The 18,941-nt window shown below is 47.4% G+C and overlaps 1 protein-coding gene across 1 annotated transcript in view; it reads right to left on the minus strand.

The window, feature by feature from the left end:
- Positions 1-6,356, minus strand: part of LOC138497212 (galectin-3-like) — a 167,689-nt gene extending 161,333 nt beyond the window's left edge. The window contains exon 1 of the mRNA XM_069620536.1: positions 6,164-6,356. The gene's annotated coding sequence lies outside the window, so the exon portion shown is untranslated. The remainder of the gene's footprint in view (positions 1-6,163) is intronic.
- Between the last annotated feature and the right edge of the window lie 12,585 nt (positions 6,357-18,941).

The raw sequence follows: 18,941 nt of genomic DNA on the forward strand, positions 1-18,941 counted from the left end.
AAACTTGTCTACTAGAAAACTGCTTGAACACAACACAACAAAGTGCCCCCAAGAACCTCCGGACCAGGGAGAATCAACGATGCCTAACAATTCTGACATGGCTATAAATAAGGAAGAACTACTTGACTGCATTAGGGGCATGGAATCCAGGATAACAAACACGCCCAAGACCCAACTGGTAACAATGAAAGAAGAGCTGAAGACGTCCCTGAAAGAGGTAAGACAAGAGATAGACGAAGTCGGGTGCAGAGCGGACACACTCTAAAATGGACTCTCACATATGGCAGAGGAAGCAAAGTAATACAATAGCCTACTAGACCAAGTTGCCAGAGCTACAAATTACCTAGAGATTCAAACCGAATATTTGGAAAATCGCTCACGAAGATCCAACATCCGGGTCAAGGGCCTCTCAGAAACGATCCAGGATAAAGACCGACGGGACACCATGCAACACTGCTTCTGCAGCATCCTGAACGATGCCCCCCCCCCAAAGCGATTCGAATTTGACAGAATCCATCGAGTGGGCCCCAAAAGAAATGAACCAGGAGCGAGACCTAGAGATGTTCTTATGGCCATGACCTCTTATAGTCTGAAAGAGGACATCTTGAGAGCCGCACATACCCACAAAGAACAATCAATGGTGGACGAATCCAACTGTACCAAGACCTAGCGTTGATCACCCTACATAAGAGGAAGCTTTTGCAACCAATCACGAAAGCACTACAAGCTGAACAAATCGCATACAGATGGACATTCCCCTTTGGACTAGCCTTCCCCTGGAAAGGGAAACAGAAGGATCAGTACATGCGAGGAAGGCCTGTCATTACTACAAATTGAGGAAGAACAAATCCAAACCGAAACTAGCCCACAAAATAGCGCACCCAGCAACCAAAATAACCAATGGGAATGGTCATCCAAAAGGAAAAGAAGAGCTAACAGAGAAAGGAAACTGGCAGGCCCCTTCAAATATCACGAACAAACACCCTGAAGAAGACACTAAATAAAGAAACGACTGGAAGAGACACAGAGGAAACACCTGACCACGGCAGGTGGGGGCCACTTCAACCTAACCCAAAACAAGACACACTAAGAGACAGAAGCAACAAACATATCCCGTACAAGAATGGCAGACACGGATCGTCTCACTAAATGTATAAGGGCTGAACTCCCCCGGGAAACGACGAGCGATTCTCAACAGGCTCGAGAAGTTGCCTGCAGAGGTAGCTATCCTGCAAGAAACCCACCTCTTGAAAACGGATGAAAAAAGAATGCGTAACAAGGCATTTCCACAACAATACTTCGCCTCCAGCGGCTCAAAAACAAAAGAGGTCACAATACTGTTGGCTAAGGGACTGAACTTCCGAAAACAACAGATCATTAGTGATACTGAAGGGAGATAACTGGGAATCAAAGGAACTATCAAAGGGAAGACCTACACGATCCTGGCGATATACGCACCTAACGACAAACAGGACCGTTACATCACAGATCTCCGACTGAAAATAGGGAGCTGGTGTGAAGGCCAGACAATCATAGGAGGGGACTTCAACTGCATAATGGACCATAGCCTTGACAAAACCCTGCCCCCTACAGCAGCCAACCAGAGAAACAGACAGGCGTTGGGAAAGTTCTTCAGAGAGCTAGAAGTAATCAAGACCTGGCGCTTCTTCCAGGGAGACACAAGAGAATACATTCACTAATCTGCAGTACACAGAGGATACTCCAGAATAGACATGATCCTGGTTTCAGCAACTCTAATCCCCCAAGTGACTAAGGTGGAAATAGGAACACAATACATTACAGACCACGCCCAGTACTAGTTAGCTTGGAAATAGACGGGGGGGAAAACAAACAACGCCAGCCATGGAGACTCAACGACCTGATCCTGCGCGACCTAGCGCTTAGAGCACACATGGAAGAAACTGTAAACAACTATTTTAAAGAGAACGACAACGGCGAGTTTGACTGGAAAACAACTGGGATGCCGGGAAAGCTGTAATCCGAGGAGAATTCATGGCCCAGGAATGCAATATACTGTAGGGAACGGGCGATACTAACCCGGAGGATGGAACTAGCCCTAAAAGATGCAGAGAAAAACCACAAATCTCAACAAACGCAGAAATCCTGGCGAGAATTAAAGAAGGTTCGTGCCCAACTAGAAGGACACACAGCGGACGCGGTAGCACAGACGTTGCTAACACTAAGCAATCATACTACGTCCACGGAGGCAAGGCAAATAAATTCCTAGCGGCCAAATTAAACAAACAGAAATCCTGTAACTATATAGCTGCCCTAAGAAACGAAAAAGGGGATATGAACACAAAAGAGGAAGAGAAACTGGAAATGATAGTCCAGTTCCATGAAGAACTACTACAAGGAACAAACCTAAGTGAGACAGACCAAAAATCCTATCTACTGGCTACCCATCTACCCCAAATCTCAGACAAGGACTCAGAAATACTGGGGAGACCATTCACAGCTCAAGAAGTCAATGAAGCTATCTCTTAATTACCAAGGAACAAGACCCCAGGCCCAGACAGCTTCGGAAATGCGTACTACAAAATGTTCCGAACACAACTACTGGGACCCCTCACCCGACTTTTCAACACAATGAGACACTCTGGATCGATCTCCCGAGACATGGCAAGATCATCAACAATCCTTGTGCTGAAACCAAACAAGGACCCCGCCGAATGTTCAAGTTACCGCCCGATAGCACTCCTAAACACGGATGCAAAGCTATACACAAAGATACTAGCGAATAGGCTATCGCAGATCCTCCCAGATATAATCCACAAAGATCAAGCGGGGTTTGTTAGAGGACGCCACACCCATGATAATGTTAGAAGAGCCATAAATGTAATCGAATGGGGGAGACGTACAAATCAGAAATTTTCAATAGCGGCCCTAGACGCTTCACGCGCTTTCGACAGCTTGGACTGGGAATACCTTCGGATGATCCTGGAGAAATTCGGATGCGGGACACAATTCAGCAGGATGATCCTGGCAAATTTTCAACGCCCTTCTACATCATTCCGGATAAACACCCACGACTCGAAACAAGTGGCGATACGAAGTGGTACGCGCCAGGGCTGTCCCCTATCCCCACTAATATTCGCAATGGCTATGGAGCCATTAGCAGCGCGGTACAGAGGAGACCCCGATATAAAAGGAGTGCAAATCAAGGAGACCCCGCAGAAAATAGCATTATACGCTGACGATGTGATGCTCTATATGGGAGACACTAAGAATACACTACAAAGAGCCGTCGAGACACTGGAAGAATTTGTCACCATATCCAGTTTCACAATCAACTACAATAAATCAAAGGCACTAAACGTAACGGAGGACGCAAATACAATAAACTGCATCAAGAAGAGATTCCCCCTGAGATGGGAGGAAAACACTCTAGAATACCTGGGAGTTCACCTGGCTAGGAAATTTGAGGACTTATATAAATCAAACATCCCCCCTCTTTGGAAACAACTAAAGGCGGACCTGCTGAGATGGGATAACCAGGAACTATCGTGGTTCGCCAGAATAGCAGCGGTAAAGATGACCCTTCTCCCCCACCTAATACATGTGACCAGTTCAATACCCGCGGAGATCCCGCCACAGATAATCAAAGAACTTCAAAACGCGGTATTTAGAATCATATGGGCGAAAAAGAGACCCAGAATACAGAGACGCATACTGACCCGTCCCCCGCTCCTGGGAGTTCCAGACTTGGGCAGATACATCATGGCAGCGCACTTGGCCCCATACTACAGTGGGCTAACCCAGCCGACACCAAAGGATAGAGAGCCATAGAACAACCATCCACACAGATCCCGATAGCGCTCCTAGCATTGAACCCCAAGGCCCGCGAAACAGAAGGAAAACTACTAGGAGCTACTAAAAAGCCCTAAGTAACTGGGACAGAGCCATGCAAATGAAAAAGATCAAACGAGGGCTGGGCCCACTATCCCCAATAGCACATAACATCGATTTCACCCCAGGCTTGAAGAAGAATTTCTGGGTAGGATGGAAAGGCGCAGACACTCTAACATTACAGGACATGTACCAAAACGGGGACCCAATCCCCTTTTTAGAATGCAAAAAGAAATTCGGTCTGAGGGAAAATGAAAGGTTCAGATACATGCAAGTACGACACTGGATCTCCCACCCGTCAGTGAAAAGAGCGGGTACAAAAACCCTAACAGGCTTGGAACTAACAATGCAAGAGGGGAAACCAGGGAGAGGGATATCTAGAATTTACAGACTGCTCGATGGCGCACAACCAACGGACAACCTAAGATATAAAGAGAATTGGGAAAAAGATGTAGGAGAGCCGATAACGGATAGAGAGTGGGACCAGATATGGACAAGAGCACATAGATCCTCCAAATGTACAGCAATTAAAGAAGCTGCATATCAATTATGCTACAGATGGTACATGTCCCCCCACAGATTACACAAAATAAACTCAGAATATCCCCCAAACTGTTGGAGACAATGTGGAGGGAGAGGTGATCTACTCCACATGTGGTGGACATGCCCCAAGGCGATTACCTATTGGAAGAAGATACTAGGATACATCAAAGACATTACTGGCAGAGAACTACCACTATCACCTAAAGTGATCTGCTGGGAGCGGAGGCAGAGGGTATATACGCGACATCGGGGCATTTATCCACTCTAATAACACACTATCAGCGGCACAAATGACATTGGCACAAAGGTGGAAAACACTAGAAGGCCCAACGACACATGGTGGTGGGTGAAAATATGGGGAGTAATGGCAATGGAGAAGGTAACTGCCATAAGAACAGAGACTTACCAGAGATACTTGTCCATATGGTCCCCCTTTAGAGACTTTGTTGGAGACAGGGAAGCCCACTTCTATAAACCACGGACCCTCAGAAATATATCGATCATCTAACAACCCAGAACAGAGAAAGAGAGAAAGAATCAGCACGACGAGAAAAGGGAAAAAGCGAAAAGTAAAGGGGGGAGGGAGTTAACTGTCTAAGTGTTACACTCAAGAACCTATGTATGAAAGAAATCAACACTGCAGAGACTCTAGCCTACTGGGTCCCCCTTACGAAACTTTGTCCAAGAAAGAGAAGCCTATTCCCTCAAACCTAGGGTGGTGGAATAATAATCTATAGTTTAAAAATTGGAGGCAATTTACACAACGGGTGAAATTAACCGTGAATTAAAATGTGGTTTTATGCATTGTGTTAACAAAGTATAACGACTATATGTTGTAACTGATTATGCCTCTATCGAAAAATAAAAATGGTTAAAAAAAAAAAAACAGCCCAATCTCATAGGAATACTTTGTAAGTGCCCCACAACCGTTAATTGTGACGAGGAGCAGAAGTCGCCTTTGTTTGACTCCTCGCTTTTGCACTATGTGGTGGAAATGGAAGAAAATTGCACCACATGACCGTGACCCTTTGACACTAAAATACAGAGGGGGTCGGTCCCCCTCGTTCAATCAGCTTGAAGGACCAACATGACCGACCCTGGTTAATTTGCGTGCCACTAACGCGTTGTGCTACAATTTGTATCCCTGTCTTCCATGATGTACTTCAGCACCGGTGGTATGTTACACAACACTCCCCCTTGCAACACAATAACTAGTAGTGGTGTTGGAACAGAGATAACATTTAGGATTTAGAATCGTGTGTCCGTTGGCAATGGCTTAAAAGCATCTCGGCTAAGACGAAACCCTATCGAAGCAGTCGAGTTCTTGACGAGCAAACTACAGAGCAATGCGCTTCCGGTTCAAACTACCTGGACGCAAATTTTAACGTTTCTCTACACACTTACGCCGGAGGTGCTGAAACAGAAAGGAATGTATGTAATTACCGATTGGCCTACGTTTAAGTTACCGATGTTTTCCAGGTGTGTAAAGGAGAGGGCAACATTTGAGAAAAGATCAACATTTTGGGTGGAAAAAAATAGCCCGCGCAAAGTTCACAAGATCGGAACAAAACGTCTATTCGTCCTGACTCAGCTATTCCATAAACAAGGAAATCTCCTCAAAAGGTTCTGTATGCATTCATTAAACGTAAGAAACGTTTAAATACACACACATCTCTAACAGGATAGGGTGTGGAGTTCGGTGAGATTTTTCACACGCGCCCCATGCCCCCAACCAGGTGCCTGAATTTACCTGGTGCACGGTGCTGCCTTCACCCGAGATCTACAGCTGCTGAAGATACGCGATGTCGTGGAGACGTTAGCAGCTCAGTAAAAGAAGGGCGGGCGCTGCAGCAGAGGCTATAGTCCGGGGCTGGGATCGGCCGTGCCCCGCCCATGCAACCGGCCCGACCGCTATTTCCACCCCCAACAGACTTACATTCTTTTCCTGGGTAGCGGCTCCTAGGGTTAAACTCCTTCCGCCTTCCCCGTTAAGCGGCAGAGCAGGTTCTGAGTCACGCAGGATTTGTGGTGGCGATCTGTTGTAAAACACGGGACAGGCAATAACTTATTTAAGGCTAAGGACGGACACATTTGTTCCATTACACCGTGACTCGTTGCTATGAAGAAGAGCCAAGCACATGATGAGCCGCCCTGAGTGACAGCCCTGTCACTGACGGGCTCAAAATGTCAAGGTAGTTTTTGAACAGGGCCGGATTAGCATCCCGAACATTCGACCGCTCGCGAATCACCCAGCTGCAGAATTGCTACCACATTATGAGAGTTGCTGAAATTCGCTCCTCAGTCACAGAACAATTCAGTGCAATAAGCTATCACAGTTTAAAATTGCAGCTGCGTGGCCATCCGTCGGAATAACTTATTTGGAAAATGGAGATAAACTTTGCATGTTATTTTGATTCTCCAGCCGATAACCCAGTCGCTTGTCTCTGGAAAGGCTGGCGAAGAAGAGCGACAAAAGCATTGTAGTCCTGAAGGACGGGGTTGGTGGATATCACTAGGGGGGTAGCCCAGGCTAAAGCGTTACCCACCGATTTTGGAGATGAGAACTCCACCCTGGAGCTATCAGAGGCATAAATGGAAGGTCAGAAAGTGAAGTATACTAAACAGGCATCCACAAATTCCTCCACTCTTTTGAAGGAGCCGTCAAATTTTCCTGCAGCTAGAGCCAATGGTGGTAGGTCCGTCTAATGGGCATCTCTGTTGGTCACCATATGTCGTAGGACCGGGTTTTCAGCCTTAAGGCCCTGGACTTCCATGGAAAGGCCTTGAACAGCAGACAAAAGTTCTTGATCCTGCTCAGCTGTAGACATCGCTGGGCATTGCAATCCGTCAGATCTCACCTGAGTCTCTGTGTAGCTTCCACTGGTCGAGGTGTCAGATGCAGAAAGTTCAGTAAAGGTTTCCTTCTTCTTCTTCTTGAAGAGGTAGGGTCTGTTCTGGGAAATCGCCACTGTCATCTGATGTAGTACCACCAAGACAAGAATAGTGTCTCCCCTGAGCAGCCCAGGTAAGGGGAAAAAGCCAACAGCAGAAAAAAAACCTGGAAGCTGGTAAATTCTCAATAATGGTCAGATGGGTAAATATTCCTTGGCAGTATAACAGGAGTCTCCCTTGTGGAATCCGAAGGGATGACTGGAAGGCAATGTAGACCTAGAGTACATAAGGTCAGGGAAGGAATCAGTAAGGCTAGAAGAAAAGATGAGGAGAACATCCAGAAGGAAAAATAAATCAATCAATCAGGCAACACAGCAATGAGAAGTCAAAGAAGAAGCACAAGTATCCAGCGGCTTAGGAAATAAGTAGCAAGTTGGAGTCCACTGCGCCAGAAAACTTGGACGAAACCCCGAAGGAAGGAAGAAAAGCAATGAGAGAAATGAAAAGCTCCTGCTCCTTGGAGATGGAAAAGTAGTGAGGAGTACCACGGAACAGAGCTCTGCAAAGTAGAGGTGAGGGAAAAAAGGAATAGGAGGCGGGACCGAGGGGTAAAGAAAAAAAAGGTGCCAGGTCAGATGATGCTGGCAGGGGGATCTTTCTGAGCCCAAGTGCCAAATGCTGAAGCTGGCAGAAGGGAGAAAACAGAAAGACAAAAGGGCACACAGACGTCAGGGAGACATAAGGCAGAAAGGCAAGAAGGAAAAAAAAAGCCGGAGCGGCTGCGACCGGCAAAAGGGTGAAAATGAAAGCAAACAATGAAGGGAAACGAAAGGTGGATAAGAAGCAGCAAAGCAGGAGACGGACAGAGTAGGATCAAAGGCTGACACTGGAAAGGCTATATATGAGGAATACATCTAAGTACACGAAGCAGCCAAGGCTGGAGGGTTATTAGAATACACTAAAGTTGCAACGCGGAGGGGGCGTGGTCAGGAGGAAGATAAGGAAGCCAGCCAGAAAAGGCTAGACCGCGCTGATGTGAGCGTGGGGGCACAATCAATGGTGGTTTCTACATCGCCTCTACAACTTCCATGGCCGGCCACTCATGACATATGGGGGCAATGCTTCAAAAGAGAGACATGAAAAAGCAGATGTATATGCCTCCATGAGGGAAGTTCCAGATGTACTGCAACCAGATTTAGGATGTGCGTGTTAGCATAAGGACTAACGAGGCAGAAGTTTCTTTTTTCTGTCTATCTTAAGGTTTTTAGTTGACAACCATACTTTAATTCCTGCCTGATACACCAGAGCAGGGGTATGATGGGCATCCGCAAATCTTTTTGTCCGACTTCATGCTCGATCAAGACTGTTCGTTATTTCGTTATGTAATGAAGTTACATCGCGTACACAAGAATGCGCTGCCGGATTGTTGGCTGGTAGGCTACTTGATTGGGTAGTAGAAGTGGCTGCTCCTCTTACATAGAAGGCGAAGACCCACCCAATGGGAAAGAGCATCCATCTTGGAATGTAACAGAGCGGGTCGAAAAGTGATGGTGAAATCAAACAAAGAAAAGAAAGAATGCCAATGTGCCTGCCGAGCCGTCACACATTTGATGGTCATGAGAGCCAACAGATTGCGATGGTCAGTGTACATAGTTATAAAATGATGGGCACCCAACCGGTGATGCCTCCACTTAGTAAATTCATCCTTAATGGCCAGTAGTTCACATTCTGTGACTATAATTCCTCTCAGTGGGAGATAGTTTGTAGGAATAGAGTGCAACAGGGTGAGTCTTGCCTGTCCCAGGGCACTTTTGGGACAAGACCGGCACCAACTGCTACACCTGAGGTATCTGCTTCTACTAGAAATGTCTGTTGAGAGTCCGGATGTTGCAGCACAGGCACAGTTGTAAAAGAGTGTTTAAGTTTTTCAAACGCCGTCTGTGCGGCTGCGTTCCAGTTGAACAGCAGTTTGGTACTCGTGAGTTCAGTCAAAGGCAAAGCGATAGAAGAAAGCGAATACACAAACCTTCTATAGAAATTGGCAAAACCAACAAACGACTGCAACGATTTCACTGAATTCAGGACCAGCCAATTCAATACGGCTTTTACCTTTGACAGATTAATTTTGACGCCTTTGTCAGTTAGGTCATATCCCAAAAACTCGACCTCAGTCGTGTTAAAAACACATTTCTAGACTTTGGCAAAAAGGTGGTGTTCTCTCAATCTCTGCAGGACAGAGAGGACATGAACTAAATCCTGGTCGTTGGAAGGTGAATAAATCAGGATGTCATCCAAATAGACAATAACATACTGATCCAACATATCCTGGAAGACATCATTCATTAAGTACTGAAACGTTGCAGGGGCGTTGCAAAGCCCAAAAGGCATTACAAGGTATTCAAACAGCCTGTAGCGTGTCTTAAATGCGGTTTTCCACTCATCTCCATCTCATACACGAATCAGGTTGTATGCCCCTCGTAGATCCAGCTTTCTGAATATCACAGAAGAACCTAACTTGTGCAAGAGAACTGAGATTATGGCAACGGGTGCTGGTTTGTGATGGTGATGGCATTGAGAGCCCTGTATTCTATACATGCTCTCAAGTCGCCCTCCTTTTTTTTTTTTTTTGGTACAATGAATAAAGAAGAGGCAGCCAGTGATTTCGAATGCCGTATGAGCCCGGTTGCCAGAGCCTTCTCTAAATATGCCTTTAGCACCTTTGTCTTCCTGCATAGTAAGCAAATATATTTGACCACTAGGGATCTTAGACCCAGGAACTAGTTCAGTAGGGCAATCGCAGGGCTGATGGGGAAGTAGTTGTTCCGGCCTTCCTTTTATCAAAAACATCTGCGTATGATTGATATACGCTGGGTAAACCTCCATTTGGTTTGGAGGTAATAGCTCCAATAAAAGGCGCTGTCTCAAGAATGGCTTTACAAGGAGTAAATTTAGTTACAGCATCAGGATCCAGAGAGTGCACATCGCACTACTCTGATGAAAGAATTATCTCATGATTTTCCCAATCGATTTGTGGTTTATGTGTCTGCAAACAGGGTAAGCCAAGAATTACACTGTAATGTGGTGCTGAAATCAAATCAAAAGTGATACGTTCATGGTGTCCCGTATTAGTGGACATCCAAATATAGTCGGTTCATTCTTTCTTTTACCAGTCCTGAAACAAGAGCCATGCCATCTACCGCGTTGTAGTTACCTGTAACCCCTGAGTCAATCATGGCACATGTTTGTAAGGAAACCACTTTAAGTAAAAGAAACAAAATAGAGTGGTATTCAGGAGAAAAGGTAGATAAGGTTTGGGAGTCCAAAGGAACACTACTCGGCTGAGGGACTCCTCCTATGGGCGAGTTTTGAAGTTTCCCTGTTTTCGGATAAGTCTTTTTGCACAATTTCGTAGAAAATGATCAGCAGAACCACAATACACGAAGAGGCTCACCTTGTGTCAATGTTCTCTTTCCGCAGTTGACAGAGGGTCACAATGACCCATATTTGCATAGGTTTGGTTTCTATGATGTTCACAGGAACTGAATCGGATTTCATGGTTAAAGGAGGTAGTGGCCTCCTTTCACCCTTTCTCTCTGCCATTCGGACATCGATTTGTAGAATCAGATCTAAGAGCTCAGGGAAACCCACAGGTACCACAGGTACCGTAGCAAGAACATCTTTCACATCATCTGATAGTCCCTTATAGAAGACAGCTGCCCTTTTGTCCTACGGCCAACCAGTTTTGGCGGCTAACTGGTTAAACCTGGCAAGGTATGAAAGCAACAGTGTGTCGCCTTGCTTAAGATTAAGGAATTCCTGGTCTGTAGCTTGGGTCCTGTAACGTGTATCGATGACACAATTCATGGGGGCGTGGTCTGCACGCATGGTGTGAAGCTGCAAATCCGCCGTGCTCCTGCCCAAGATCCTGAAGCCGCCGACACTACGGTGGCAGAATCGAAATAGCAGCTATAAAATATTAAGAGGCACTTAGCGGAACCTTATTGCTCCACGCGGCTGAAATCCCAGTGGAAATCGGAGCTGGCAAAGAGGATAACGGAGCGTTTGAAAAAGCTCCCCTATGGCACCCAAGATGGCGGCAGAGGACTGTGAGGGCTGGACTGGGCGGAAGCAGATGAGATTGTGAACGTTTGCCCTCCGGATCGAGACGCACGGCAGAGACGCAGAGTCCTGGGCTGAGACCCCACGGGGGAGAGCGACCCCCGCCGGAAGCCTGCCGAGGAGCTGGAGCGAAGACGAGACGGACGGAAAGAAAAAAAACCTACCCCTTCGGCACTGTGAGGCGAAGAAGATCGAGGTGAGCGGAGTCAGTCGACTGGGGCGCCAGGATTGCTGGCGGCTGAGGAGCGGTGATGGGCAGGTACACGAGCAGTCCCGAAAGGGTTGACCCAGCACAGGGTTCCCTATCACATACAACTGGGCCCTTACCTCGCACCTGGGGGGCAGGCAGCGGAACTGGGATTAGGATTACAGAGCTCAGACCTGCAGCCCGCCCTGTCTATCTGGAACTCTCCAAGGGGGCCATGCCGCCTCCTAAGAACAGATCAAAGGCCGCCACGATGGACACTTTCACAACTGCATTCCCGAGGCAGCAACTACCGCAGGAAGCAACCCCTGCGGCGGACCCGCCACCCTCGGCGTTGGACCCCCGAGACACTCAAATCTTGCAGGCAATTGCAGCGCTACGCACATCTATGGAAGGCATGATCGGAGAAATCAGGTCAGATATACAACTGATGAGACAAGATGCCCGCAACCTGACGGAAAGGGTAACTAGAACTGAAACATCCCTGCAAGAAACCAGCGAAGACAAACGGGAGCTAAAGGCGAAAGTCCAGGAACTGGAACTGACAGTGGCTAGACTAGAATCCCGCTCAGAGGACGCAGAGGGACGGGCCCGCCGCAGCAATGTCCGTATCCTCGGGGTTCCGGAGGACATGGAAGGCCCAAACCCCACCGAATTCATCGAAACGCTGCTGCTTCAAGAAATTGGGGCAGGCTCACTTACCCAGGGGTTCTCAGTGGAGCGGGCCCACAGATCCCTCCAGAAAAGACCGCCGCCGGGCTCGTACCCACGCCCGATAATTGCAAAAATTCTGAATTTCCGTGATAGGGAAGTGATATTGCGGTTCTCAAGAGAGGGTGGGGTGATAAAGAGGAATGGCTCCATATTAGTTATATACCCAGACTACACCCCCACGGTGCAACAATCGCGTAATTCCTTCATACCTATAAAGGCAAGGTTACGGAAACTCAACCTGAAATACATGTTGTTATATCCGGCGAGACTTAAGATACTATACAAAGGGAAGGCAGTCTTCCTAGAAACCCCAGCTGCCGCTAATATGTGGCTTGAGCATAATAACCTGGCCGACGACACCGAAGAACCTGAGAAGGGGCCCATATGACTAAGGAATGACTGAATCTATGGAAGAGACGCACCAACAAGCTGGAGATAAGGTCCGCGAAACATCACTTAACGCTGCAACAAGCTGGAGTCTTGATTGGGCAGGAGCACGAAGGCCCAAGTGCGAGACCGTCAATGACCCACCCCGCCTAGAACAGTGCAGGCCAAATGCCTACACACCACCTGTACTGAAAGGCGTGGAAAGGCCCCCGAGGCTCGGGAGCCCCTGAGCGTCGCAAGTTCAAAATACTGCTGGGGGCAGTTACTCGTTTTGTTTTTCGGTTAATGCATCCTCCACGTTGGAGGATGTGAAGGTTGGTAAGTCTCCAATGGTTAAGCCTACGACAAGGGACGGGAGGACGGAAACACTGAAGATATTGGACCTAAGCCTATTACAAACGGGGAGTGATGGGGACACAGCCGCATCAGCAGACAGCCCTTGCAGGAGTGGGATCGCTCCCAGACCCCCTAAGAGACCACCATGGTTGTACAAATTAAGATAATGGCGTGGAATGTGCGGGGCTTGGGCACATATCTCTGCAGAAATAGAATCAAGTCCTACCTGCAGCGGAAGAAGGTGGACATTGCTCTACTACAGGAGACACATTGCTCTGCTGTGTTGGAGGCGAAGCTCAACGAACACTGGGTGGGACAGGGTTTTGGGGCCTCCTATTCCAGATTTGCAAGAGGGGTCTACACCTGGATCGGCCCCCATGTACCTTTTCAACTCACTAAAATGGACAAGGACCCTGAAGGCAGATATGTGGTACTATGGGGGACACTTGAACAAAGGGAAGTGTGTATAGTGAACTCATACTTCCCCAATAACAATATCCCACTACACCTGAAAGATTTGAGCTCCAAAATGCTACAGTACAGAGATGCCTTCTTTTTATGGGGAGGGGACTTTAACTGTGTCCATGATCCAACGCTAGACAGGTCCAGCCCCACAATGAAGGGCCCTTCAACGGCCACCACATCCCTGAAAACCACGACCAATGAATTGGACCTGGCAGACGTCTGGCGGGACCTACATCCAGGTGAGAGAGGTTACTCGTTTTACTCGTCTCCACATGCCCTCCATACCCAGCTAGATTACCTCTTTGTGGGAAGGGAACACTTACCTCAGATGGGGAGTGCGCAATATCTGGGAAGAACTATTTCAGATCATTCGCCACTGTTAATCGAATGGAATCATACCGGCCCAAGACCACCCATCCCCATGTGGAGGATGCCTGCGGAGGCCTTGGGGGACCAGGCGTTTAAGGATGAGCTACACAAGTCCATAGACAATTTTATAACCGAAAACACTGGGAGTGTAGAACAGGTCAGCACGCTATGGGACGCCCTGAAGGTAGTGGTGCGCGGGGAAGTCATTGCTAAAGCGGGCGGTATTAGGAAACTTCTGCGCAGCGAGCTAGACGAGGGAGAATTGAGAATCACGGCACTGGAGGCAGCCCCAATAGACCCCCCAAAGAGAGAAGATCTTAGAACTTTGAGGGAGAACTGCACCGATGCATGGAACAGGCTGTCAAAATTCGATTTTATTACTGGAACCAATAGGGCACACGCCGAGGCAGACAAACCCGGCCGACTGTTAGCTTGGCTTTGCAAAAAAGAACACGCCAGACATTTAACCACTGTCTTGAAAGACAAACTCGATGAAGCTCACAACACTCAACAGGGTGTCAACGACACCTTTAAGAATTTCTACGAACAATTATATTCCCATGCGGACCAGATCCCCCGAGATCGAATACAGGACACTTTAGATGAGATATGCTTACCCAAATTAACCCCAGCACATTCTGAGGCTTTAGATGGGGACATTACACCCGATGACATTACGGAAGCAATTAGATCCCTGGCGACGTGTAAGATCCCGGGCAGTGATGGGTTGCCCCCGGAGTTCTACAAGGCATCGAACCCTCCTTGTGCTACTATTGCTTGAAGTCTTCTGAGAATCCTATGAATGTAGGACCCTCCCCGTTAGCATGAGAGAAACTTTGGTGGTCCCCATACTTAAACCCGACAAACCCACAGATAGGTGCGACTCTTACCACCCGATTGCGATGATAAATTATGATGTTAAAATACTTACGACAATCCTAGCCAACCGACTAGCCAAAGTAATTGGAGACTTAGTGCATGAGGACCAAAACGGTTTTGTACCCGGTCGTAATACGACCATGAACCTGCGTAGGCTCCAACATATAATAACCCACACCGACACAAGCAAAGAATGCTATGCACTACTGTCCTTAGATGCTATTAAAGCATTTGATTCAATATATTGGGAGTGGCTAGTGGCGGTCCTGGAGCGGTTTGGTTTTGGTCAGGGGTTTATTAGATGGATCAAAATACTGTACAATGGGCCGAGGGCACGAGTAAAATCTGGGAGATATGTATCAGAGTCGTGGGACATCCGCAAAGGTACCAGGCAGGGGTGCCCACTCTCACCCATGCTGAATATACTGGGCCTGGAGCCCATCGCTCCCTTCTTTAGGCAGCAATTCTTCGATGCAGGCATTCGGGTAGGAGGGGTAGACCACATCATCTCCTTATATGCCGATGACGTGCTGATATATGTCAATAATCCCCTTCTCAATGTACCAACAATGCTGGACGTTTTAGACAATTACGCCAAGGTCTCGGGCATAAAATTCAGCAGAGCCAAGTCCTGCTTGTTCCCGCTTGCGGGACTGAAGGGAAAGGCCATTACGGAACTTCCTCTGGTGGGCATAACCTGGCAGACCACTTCATTCCGATACCTTGGGATTCAGATTCTAAACACCCCAGAACTATTGCACGATCATAACACTAGAGCGAAGATCCCAGCGCTACGTAAGTCCATGGGGTTCTGGTCTAAGCTGCCTTTATCCACGATGGGCAGGGCCTCCGTAGTCAAAATGATTGTCCTCCCCAGGTTCCTTTATGTGTTCCAAAATGTGCACTTCTATATTACTAAACCTTTCTTCCGTTTGCTGGATACAATAATCCGGGATTTCCTATGGGGGAGGTGTAGGCACCGGGTGGCCCTGTCCACATTAGCCTTACCATACAAATCGGGTGGGATCCAACTGCCTAATTTAGAGAAATACTACCTGGCCGCCCAGTTGTGCTTTGTATCAAAATGGTTAACAGACAAGGTCACTTCAGAGACCCCTCTGTTGCAGTCCATGATCTCCCTGTTACGCTTAAAGGAATTGATCTGGGGCCCTCAGACCCTGATAAGCAACCCATCCTTCCTGGTGACCCTGGGTAGGAAAATATGGTACAGAACCTCAGTGATTATGAAACTAAAGCAAACATATTCCCCGGAAATGCCGCCGCTCTCGGGGTTGAATAAGACTGATACCGATCTAAATAGTGTCAGGATCTGGGTGGGAAAAGGAATCTACACATGGGGAGACCTGTATGAAGGGGGGACCTTTCGGGAGTTCTCCGAGTTACAGGCGGAGTATGATATTCCCTCCAGTCAATACCTATGGTATCGGAAGATTAGACTGTTTGCCCGAACGAATTGGGAAAATTGGCCAGAGGAACCAGACATGAACCCCTTTATAACACTGCTTTATAGTTTGGGAGAGGGTGGAAGAGTGGTGTCCCAAATATATGGCCATCTAAGTGATACACCTAACCCCCGAAGCGTAGAACTACGGACCACATGGGAAACTGATATAGGGCGGGAACTAACAGATAGCGAATGGGACAGGGCACTGTCATTCTCTGGAGAGGTCTCTAGAAATCACCGATTTCGACTGATCCAGATCAACGTGTTATACCGCACCTATCTGACACCGAGTATATTGGCCAAATTCAACAACAATGTGCCACCAAACTGCACCTGGTGCGGAGCTGATAGCGAGGACTTAATCCACATGCTATGGACCTGCCCCAAGACCCAGACTTTCTGGTCCAAAATAAAACAAATGTGCGAGGAGGTGGGTCACACTAGGTATGAATGGACCCCACAAGAGTGCCTCCTGGGCACCTATCCTAGGTTAGCTAAACTCAAACATTCAGTCAAACTAATGGATTTGGCATGCATAATGGCGAAAAGGACTATGGCTATGTCATGGAAAAACCCGCAGGTCCGATCTTCACAGTGTGGTGTAAAGAACTTGAGAAATGGGCAAACGCCGAAACAAAGGCTTGGGAAGAAAGCGTAACCAGGTCTACTGAGGACTAGATTATGGCGCTGGTTGCATGGAAAGATACCATGACAAAACTGTTCCACTCCCCTGATGATAAACCTCCTTGAATAACCCGCAGGAAACACACCTGACCACTGCGGAAAAAAGACGCCAGCTTCAATAGGTCCATCGTGAGACACAATGACCCCCTGGTCTGGTTCATGTCCCCCCCCTTCCCACGACAAGAGCACCCGCCCTATCGGTCATCAGTGAAACTGGACTTAGATTGACACCGGAGACAGTTACTCTTCATTGTTGTTTGTACTTATTGTTTGACATGTTGCTGTATAAGTAGGCAGACTTGTTTATTGATACTGAAGCTGGCACCAGAAAAAGGTGCAGTGTTTGCAAACATAACAAAATGCCAATAAACACATTTTAAAATAATAAAAATCAAAGACACAATTCATTGCTTTGATAAAGGCATCACAACCATAGAGCACATAACTGTTAGTTTCTAGTAGTTGATTAGCCCAAGCGGCAGCAGTACCTCCAAGGTTTGAAAGGACAAAGGCCGCTTTTGTGGTGGGGTCAGGGAATGATGCAGGATGACACAGGAAATACAGCTTGCATTGGTTTATAAAGGTACAATATGCCTTTGGGTTGCCATTGAATCTTTCCGGTGGCGCTAATGGAAATTGAGTAGACATCAACACTAGCACTGGATTTTGTCTGGGTATAGGATATGCTCGGCCTGCTGTGGCGGCTCCAGTCTGTCCATCCACCTGTGGTTGAGGCTGCACTGAATCCTGTAAGGACTTCATCCAGAGATGTATTGCTTCATGGGCAGCAGTCATGTCATTCAGCAGGTCGGAGACTAACGGCATAAGAGTGGATAGTGTTTCAGCCACATCCATTTTGGGCTTCTGATTTTGTCAGTATTCCTCAAAGAACGAGAAGACAAACCTATTGTTCACTCTGGTGATCTTGCAAACCCAAACCTAAAAGGTAGAGTCTTCTCAATGAGGGTGACCTTCCTTCTGATGCACCCCTCTGTTTTTTTACTGAACACAAGCAAAGGTGTAGGTCAAATAAATGAAAGAGAAAAAGTGCCACCAGGCATGCAGCAAGCTGTGGAAATAAGGATAGGTCTTAGTACCGACATGCTATTGTACATATGAAATGCAAGAAAATAGATCAGCACAAACGTGACAAAGGTATTGCGAGGGTTCATCTGGTGGCAAAAAAAGTTCTGTTCTCACTCGGAAAAGAGAGCGCAGGAGCATGAACTGACTGGAGTGATTTGCAAAGGAGGAGTATGATTCCTGGGGAATGTATGCCTTACCTAAATAGACAGAGTGAAGTCCTGTGAGGGTAGGATTACCAGAATATCAGTTTCAGGGCAAAATAAGAGTGAAAAGGGACTAAGGAAGGCTTAGTATGGTTAGTAGGGACCTAGCCCTAAGTGGCATGAGGACGCACTAATGACGGGATGGTGCACAGAAAAACAGCACAGCATCCTCAGTACAGTGCACAATACAGCCCCCAAGGGTTCAGCAGTAAACTAGGGTCCATAAACCCACAGACTCAGAGTGTTAGAAACCACAGTAAACGTGGGGCAATCTGGATAGCAGTCCAAAACACAACAACAGTTTGTTACCAGGCAATCAGAAGAACAGTGGTACCAAATCGAGATCCAAAGCAGTCCGTAGTGCAGAAACAGGGTCAAAGCAAGTAATCAAGGCAAGGACATGGAAACCAAGACACACGGGTACTTACTTCAATCAGAAGCGCCAGCGCCATTGTGAGGCTGTTCGTTATGGTTCCGGGAAAGTAAGTGTGGGGCGCGGACGTTACGCTCTGCGTCGGGTAACCATGGTGACACTGTTGTTACTCTACGTGAGAACGCGGCTGCTGCGATACATCATCTGCGTGCATGGCGTCTGCTTAGGCGCCATGGCAACTGCCAGCGTCATAGGAAAGGAGATGCTGTGACACATTGTTTATGTATCGGACGCACATTATGGCATAGATTCATGACACACTTGCTGCAGGTCTGTGTGCATCAACCTTTT

Source organism: Ambystoma mexicanum, chromosome 5q, assembly GCF_040938575.1.
Source record: "Ambystoma mexicanum isolate Mex_15411 chromosome 5q, UKY_AmexF1_1, whole genome shotgun sequence".
NCBI lineage: Eukaryota > Metazoa > Chordata > Amphibia > Caudata > Ambystomatidae > Ambystoma > Ambystoma mexicanum.